Genomic DNA, 8342 nt, shown 5'->3' on the forward strand with positions numbered 1-8342 from the left:
TACTCAGGCTAGTTTCATGTGCTCGCTAAGATTCGGTCTGCTTTTCCATCTTTGTGTGTTACCTTATTTGTTTTTATTTCTGATACTTTTTATTTACATGGAGACAAGAAGCGACCTTAATTTGTTTTTGCTTTCGTGTTTAGTCTTAATAACATATGATTTTCAAAAATATGATTTTTTTTTCAGAATGACATGCACAAAATATTCTTCACAGGTGGTTATGATGAGGACAGCTGCATTGAACAGGAGACTTTTGCCTTTTTTATGGGAAAGAACTATATTTTCCTGATCTGGCCCTTTGGGTTTTGGTCTCTGGGCCTCTGCCCCTGGAGGGATACTCCTGAGCTCTCTATCTTTGTAAGGCAAAGAGCTGATTTCCAAAACTACCTGATCAGTTCTGAAAATTAAATCTCAAACCTTCCATTTGAATAAGAAACTGTCTTCCAGCTTCAAGCTTTACCTCAATCAGCATTAGTTTTATTCAAGTGAAAAATGTTCTCCTGGTTCCCTCTCCTTCCACCAAAATTCTTGGTTACTCTTACGATCCTCATGTTATTCAAAATAATGCAATTTCTTCCATTCCCGTGTGCTCTAGGCTTATATTTCCATCCGTTTATGGGAAAAAAAAAATTTCTCTCTCTCGGGCCTAGGAGTTTGTCAAATTTAGCCTGTCCAGAGAGAAATCACATCATCCTCCTCCGAGCCATCCCTCCCCTGCTGCCCATGGTCAAGACGTGCAATAGTCTCTGCCCAGGTCCCCCCAGTCCTCACGGGGTCTTCCTTCCTCCCCCTTCCATCAGTCTCAGCTGATCTAACTTAAATGTTCTCAAATCTGAATCAGTAATTCCTCTTGCCTGAATCTTTCTCTTCCTTCTGCCATTGCCAGCTCTTGTCACCTCGTTTCTGGACAGCTGAATCATCTCTTAGGTGGTCTCCTTATGAGAACTTACCCTCTTTGAAATCCACGCTCTGTGCAGCAGCGAGAAAGGCCATCAGCAACGAGCACTCCCCCACCCCACTGAGAACTCGCTGCGGGGGACTGGCCCCAGGTCCTCGGCAGTGCATCAAGGTGCGGCCACAACCGTTCGTGCCTCCAAGAGGAGGAGTGCAGGTCATTGTGGATCTGAACCAAGTGACTCAAACTGCTTCTTCACCTACTATCCCAAAACGTTCCTGCCTTCTGACAAAGGGCCCATGGCCATGTTCCTTCAGCTCCATTCCCTTGGCTCTGGAAATTGCTGCAGGCTCTCATTCTCACCTGGTTTCCCCACTCTATATACTTTGCTTCATTCCAAGATCTTCCCATTCCGCCTATCCTCCGGGTAGTGGCCCAGTGGGACTCTCTGGAGGTTTCTTCTTGGCTCACACTTTGTGTCATGGTCTACTGGCCATAGGCAAGCCCCATACAGCCCAGTTGACTGGGCCACTGCAGACCAGCCCAGGTCCAGCACCGTGGCCTTCCACTGGTCGAGCAAGGGTTTGGGATGGGACTCCCAGTGATGACACTGAAAACTTTGAGGTGTGAGAGATAAATCTCATTGGCAACCTCTTAGAGTCCGCAACAAATATTTCTGTGTGTTCATTCATGGGCTCATTTAACAAACATTTAGATAGACTACTGAGTACAAGATACATCACAGAGTATTGGCAGTAGAGCACAGAGGGCGTCAGACTGGCTCCCGCCCATGGAATCCCGATTCTAGGGTTGGAGGAACAGAGACAAATTTAGCATCAATAATTGTCGATGGTTTTAAAAGCATGAAGACAGTGAAGATGTGCAATCTATAAGTGATCTTAGTGGGAAGGGCTATTCTAGACAAGATACGCCAAGAACTCACCTCTGAGAAATGACGTTTAAGCAAATATCTGAATAATGAGAAGCCAACAAACCAATTTTGGTCGGTCAAACATACTAGATCAAGGGGTCAGCAAAAGTGTAAAGCCCTAAAGTAGGAATGAACGTGGGTGAGTCTGAAAAACAAAAGGAGAACAGTGTGGCTGGGGTAGGTGAGCAAACAAGTGAGCGAGAGGAGATGAGATCAAACAGGAAGACACAGACCAGATCACGTAAGGCTTCAGTAAGTTTGCGTAAGATGTTAGCATTTCCCCCCCGAGAGCAAAGGGAAGCCATGCTCTGCTCACCCAGAAACAGCAGTGCTGGAGGCCATGGTGACTGAGCAGCTAGGCTCCCACTCATCGTACGGGGAGGGGAGACAGGTCCGAGGAAGTGACTCACTGCTGAGTTTCTTGTATGTCCCCAGCCTAGCAATAATATCTGGGTAGGACCCCTGACTCCAAGGGCTAGTAAGGAGTTCAAAGAAGAAGGGGGCCACATGGATGCAAGAAGAGTAAGTACAGACCCACTGTTCTTTCTTAAGTGCTACTGGAGGCAGGGGTTTGGGAAGGCGGAGAGAGAGTCCCAGCATTCAGGGAGGCTGGAGATGTGAGCTCTAAGACGGTGTCATTACAGCCTCAAGACAGGTGCAGGTTACGGGTTACAAGAATGGGGCCATGTGAGAGGAGCAAAAACACTCGCGCTTAAGCCTAGCCAGCCTTGGACATACCATACCATTCATTCTCAGCTCCTCTCCCCTGCACGGTGGCTGTCCTGCCCGGAACAGCACGCACAATTCTGTAAAAATACATGCAGGAATGGCACACTGCTCTTCATGGGGGGGGGCCCAGAATTGCCCACTGTGTGGTAGTATAAATCCCAACTCCAGGCAAAATGGCCCCCTTGACCTTTTTAATGGTCTAATAAGCAGATCTCCCTTGAGAAGGGCTTCTTCCTTTCATGGCTGTTCTTTTTATTGCGTGATAGTTTTACCTTTGCTAATATGCAATGGCGCAAAAAAAAAAAAAAAAAAAAAAAAAAAAAAAAGCAACCTTATGAAATAGAAGGTACTTTGAAAGTGCTAAGACTGCTCGGTTCTCTGACAAGCCTTGGGCAACAGTGAGGCTTTAGAATAAAATTAGGAACTGTATGAAGGATGAATGGGTCCAGTCTGTCTCCTGCAGAGCTCTGCAGCGTGGATGGGGCCGAGTCGTCACTCGGTTCCTCAGCTTTAATAGAGGGCCTTTCATTCAAAGCTCCCAGGACACTTCACAGCTGCTAAAATGATCCTAAGCAAATATTTTGGAGCTACACGGTACAGGTGGGACTATGGAGGCACCGAGAAGAAAAAGAACTGACCAAAGACCCCAAGAGGCAACTGTGGAGGTAGGACCAGAATCCAGGACCGGAGCCAATTCAGAGCTCCTGTCTGCAGGGTCAGGCCTGGGAAAGAGCACTGGGACTTCGTGATTGAGATGAGTCATAATCAGACAAATGAGGGGGGGTCCGCAGTCGCCAGCAGTTGTGAGTCAGCTGCTGCCTAGCCCAGTGCCGCCCTGGCACGTGTGCATGGAGACTTGGTGACCTGCAGCTCGAAGTGGTTAGGACTTTAAACATTCAAGCTCTCAAATGACATTGACGGTGTCTGTTAGAGTGAGCACTTGCAAGGAAGTGTGTTCTGTGTTCCTGACAAATTCACTTTATGGCTTCAATTAAACCCATGTCCTGTGTCCCGGGGCTCAAAAGGCCAATAGACAAAACGACCACATGGCCATATTGCCAAGATAAGGGAGAACACAGTACAGTTCACCTGTGCACACTGCAGGCTGGAGTCTGAGTCGGGAGGCCACAGTGAAGACTAAAGAGTGCTATGATCTGAATGTTTGTGTCCGCCCCCCACCCCCGCAAAATTCTTACATTGAAATCCTAACACCCAAAGCCAATGGTATTAGGAGGTGGGGCCTTGGGGTGATTAGGGCATGAGGGTGGAGCTCTCATGAATGGAATTAGTGTTCTTACAAAAGAGCCCCGGGAGAGCTCCTCAGCCCCTGTGCCATGTGAGGCTGCGGTCTGGAAGTGGGCCCTTACCCCTTCATGCCGGCACCCTGATCTTGGACTTACAGCCTCCGGAACTGTAAGCAGTACATTTCTGTCCTTCTTAAGCCACCCAGTCTGTAATATTTTGTTATAGCAGCCCAAAGGGACTAAGATGAAGAATATTCTTTGATATGGTCCCCCAGGGTGGACACTGCCCCATTCTTGCCACTGTTGACCTTGAAATAAACAAAACTTGGACACAATGTAGAATCATGACTTGGGGTACTCAGACCTCCTTCTCTCAACTGGCCGCACTGGGGCTGAGTAGCTGAATGACAGACAAGAAAGGAAGGATTTGGGAGCAAAATAGGAAGGATTGAAAATAAGAACAGCTTCAAGACTCATGATGGCCTACCAGCAATAGTACTTCTCCAACCATTTGGTCCATAGAGATTGGTTTGTCCTGGGGCTTCTCCCAAGGGTTAGATCTCAGTTGAGATCTCCCTAAATAACAGGATCTCAGAGCCCAGAGGAAACATCCAGCATGGCTGTGGGAGGTCAGGGACCGTTTTGGCATTACGGGAAGGTGGTTACGAATTTGAATTCATACTTCTTTTACTAGCTGTGGGATCTTGGCCAAGTCACTACATCTCTGTGCTTTCTGGGCACAAATAGTATGGTCTGGACAGGGTTCTGAAGCAAGAAGTTGATAGAGTGAAGCACTTAGAACAGAGCTTGGTCTCCAGTAAGAACTCAATCAATGTCCGCCGTTATTATTACCATTACATAGCAAACTCAAAGTACCCCAGCTTATAAGATTTCTGGCTCCTCTTCCATGCAGATCCAAGTCACTCTTGGGTTCAATTTAACTTTGGAATTACACCTAAGACTTGTTTTCCGGGGCGCCTGGGTGGCACGGTTGGTTAAGTGTCCAACTCTTTTTTTTTTTTTTAAGATTTTATTTATTTATTTGACAGAGATAGAGACAGCCAGTGAGAGAGGGAACACAAGCAGGGGGAATGGGAGAGGAAGAAGCGGGCTCATAGTGGAGGAGCCTGATGTGGCGCTCGATCCCATAACGCCGGGATCTCGCCCTGAGCCGAAGGCAGATGCTTAACCGCTGTGCCACCCAGGCGCCCCAAGTGTCCAACTCTTGATTTGGCTCAGANCAGAGATAGAGACAGCCAGTGAGAGAGGGAACACAAGCAGGGGGAATGGGAGAGGAAGAAGCGGGCTCATAGTGGAGGAGCCTGATGTGGCGCTCGATCCCATAACGCCGGGATCTCGCCCTAAGCCGAAGGCAGACGCTTAACCGCTGTGCCACCCAGGCGCCCCAAGTGTCCAACTCTTGATTTGGCTCAGATCATGCTCTCAAGGTCATGAGATGGAGCCCCGTGTCAGGCTGTGCACTCAGCAGGGAACCTGCTTGAGATACTTCCCCCCACCCTCTCTCTCTGCCCCTCCCCCTGCTTGTGCTCTCTCTGTCTCTCTCTAAAATAAATAAAATCTTTAAAAAAAAGACTTATTTTCCAAACTTAAGAGCCTTGACCAAAAGACCACCTGTGTTGGCAGATGAGAAAGGAAGCCAGGCTGTGCCGAGGAGCCACCTCGCCACTGACGTTTTGCCCAGCATCAGCCAGGCCTGGCCCTGGGTAAAACTGAGAGGCCAAATTTGCTTACACGGAGCAGCCCCCTTCTAGCACCCCGTCATGCTGGGGCCACCCAGGATCCATGACCCCGGAAGCCTCAAGGGCAGGGACATCAGTGGCAGACACCCCATCAGCAATCCGTCGGCAGGCTTCCAGTGGGCTGGGGAGCAAGGACCAGCTCAGAGGGCGTTACCCATCGCTTGGGGCCGGTGAGGGGAAGGAGCGAGACAATTAGAGCAGAACGGGGTGGGCATGAGTGCTAGGATTTGTCTGAGCAGGCCCTTTGCAACGGAAAAGCATTGGTGTTCTATAAAGGGCCGCGTNAGCGAGACAATTAGAGCAGAAGCGGGTGGGCATGAGTGCTAGGATTTGTCTGAGCAGGCCCTTTGCAACCGAAAAGCACTGGTGTTCTATAAAGGGCCGTGCGAATGGGCAGGGGTGTTATTATATCATTGCTACTACTTTTCATTCAAAAACCGGTGGTTAGCGTCTCCGAAACAGGGAATAGAATGAAGGAAGCCAAAGGGATCTGGGTTTGCACTACCTCTGCACCTGGCACGGGACCGTGGCCTCGCAGAGCCTCCCCGGCCCCCGGGAAGGCCCAAAGAGCAGGGTCTTTGATGGACTGGGAGTGACCATGTGAAGTGCCTGGCCCCGAGCAGACAGTCCACCGAGGTGACTTATCCCTTTGCTCCGGCGAAGACACGGGGTCCTTTTTTTCACGTGGAAATGGAACTTCATAAAACTAGAAAACAAGACAGCGGCCCCAGGGAAGGTTTTAGAAGGGAGTTACTTTCATAGCGTCTTTTCTCTCGTCAAAGATCCCACAGAGAGGGAATACCCAGCTCAGTGTGGCTCAGGCTCGGGCAGCATTTGCTGCAAAGAGTGGGGCTGGGGAATGTTCTCCGTCTGCGGAGCTCTCTTGTTGACCTGGGTTGCGTCTCTGCAGACGGCCCGGCGGGAGCCTCCAGGTGTGTGTCCAAAGGGTGGAAGGAGCTTGCCAAGGAGGCGGACGGCTCGTGGAGAGCCCGTGGGAACCTGCAGAAGACAGCCGGGCCGGGGAGTGCGGAGGGCTGTCCACGTGCCGTGGGAGCCTGCCGCTCAAGGCCCTTCCATGGGGCCAGCAGGAGTGGCTTTGTGTGGGTGCCTCTCCTTGGGCTGCTTCCAAGCCTGCAGTTGCGCTGGTCTAGAAGCCGAGCAGCTCTGTTTGCGAAATCTCCTACCCCCTGGAGGCCGAGGCCAGGCATCTGTCCAACAGGGGGATGGGCGTCTCTGGAGGCGGCGTGGATTTATTATTCCAGAATCCTTGTGATTGGCAGGGCTCTCTGCCCTGACTTAATTCCCTCCTACGTCAATTGTACTCACACCACCACCTCATGGACAGACCAACTCACTACAGTTGGCACTGGTTGCCTTTCTTTTCTCGGTTAGTCCTCTTCTCTGGGAAAATGAACTCTCCTGACATCCACCCTTCCTAGGCCTGCAGGGTTGCCAAAAAGGAAGCACAGCCCGAGAAAAATATCCTTAGGGCGTGTGAGCCGATTAGGCCCATAGTCCCAGAGATGCTGTGCGCATATAAATATGCATGTATGGGTTTATTTTCGTATATGAAATAGGCATGAGATATGAGATATGTGTGTACATACATACGAGATGGGTGTTGTGTATGTATGAGATGGGTATTCGACACATCTGTTTTTATTTAAAGTACATAAAATACTTAAACAGAGATTTAAATAAGAAAATATATATTGGAATATGTAACGTAAATATTGCATATTTATTCCTGGGCCATCTCTAGGTCAACCTGGAGAGGCTCCTTTCTGTCTTTCAAGTATTCCTCAAGCTTCAGGCTTTATGATTTCTGCTCCGCCCCAAAGCTGCTTCTAACTCGATGTCACCGGGATAAAACTCCCGCAGCCTCTGGGCCTCAGCATGCCGGTCAATGAAAAAGGCTAGTTGCGGGTGCTGGTAACAGACCCAGAACGCCTAGCCCAGGCTTGGCCCAGGCAGGCTTTGATGAATGCTGTGGGTGGATGTGGGGCTGGTGGCCATGAGGTAACACAGGGTGTAGAGGGCCCCATGTGCCCAAGGTCAATGGCATTCCGGAAGACCCCATAGCTCTGGCCCTCCAGGCCATCCTCCTGTCCCTCAGTTAGTCGAATGAGTTAACTAATCAGAGCCTGGGAGCTTGATTCCGGAGTGTCTCTACTGCTGGTGGCCCTTCGGCGCTGTGAAAACACAGTAGATGCAGAGGCAGAGCCGTATTTGAAGTCTGGTTATCGCACAAAGAATTGAGCGATGGGCGGGAGGCGCGCCCTCTCCGCGTTCCTGGATGTCTAATCAGAATGCTCCCCCTTGAGGTCCCTGGTAGGTGGGATAGGTTGCAGACTCCTTAAGCAGCGTTTTATTATGTCAATGAGAACAAACAGGGAAGGCTCCCATTTCATTCACTCTCCTTTCACACCAGGGTGCTGGAGCAGAGCTCAGAGGTAGGATATAGCAGGGGAACTTCCATTCAGCTTCCAGTCCTGTGTTCTTGGTTAGAGCTGACAAGTTACCAGGCCAGACACCTGGTGCAATCAGTAACCAGCCCACGGCAGCATGAATCAGTGTGCTGTACCCCAGAACACGCACACTGGAGCCCAAAGGAGTGGGTTCCTGGCACTCTGACATGAGTGAGCTTGTTTAAGGCTAAGACTCTGCTGTGACTCAGTTTCCTCATCTGTCAAGTGTTGATCTTAATGACCCCTAAGTTCCCTTTCATGGTTAACATTCTCTAATCCTCAATTTTTAAAAAAGATTTTTATTTATTTATTTTA

At 49.6% G+C, this 8342-nt stretch overlaps 1 long non-coding RNA gene across 3 annotated transcripts in view; it reads left to right on the forward strand.

Moving 5' to 3' along the window:
• The first annotated feature begins 2082 nt into the window (after positions 1 to 2082).
• Positions 2083 to 8342, forward strand: part of LOC105242000 — a 16963-nt gene continuing 10703 nt past the window's right edge. Inside the window, exons 1-2 of one of the 3 annotated variants that reach the window (XR_004621913.1) lie at positions 2096 to 2348; positions 3091 to 3220. This is a non-coding gene — a long non-coding RNA (uncharacterized LOC105242000). Of the gene's footprint in view, positions 2349 to 3090; positions 3221 to 8342 lie in introns of all 3 variants that reach the window. The other 2 variants (XR_004621914.1, XR_861043.3) reach the window with 2 other exon arrangements.

This window comes from Ailuropoda melanoleuca, chromosome 18, assembly GCF_002007445.2.
Source record: "Ailuropoda melanoleuca isolate Jingjing chromosome 18, ASM200744v2, whole genome shotgun sequence".
Lineage (NCBI taxonomy): Eukaryota > Metazoa > Chordata > Mammalia > Carnivora > Ursidae > Ailuropoda > Ailuropoda melanoleuca.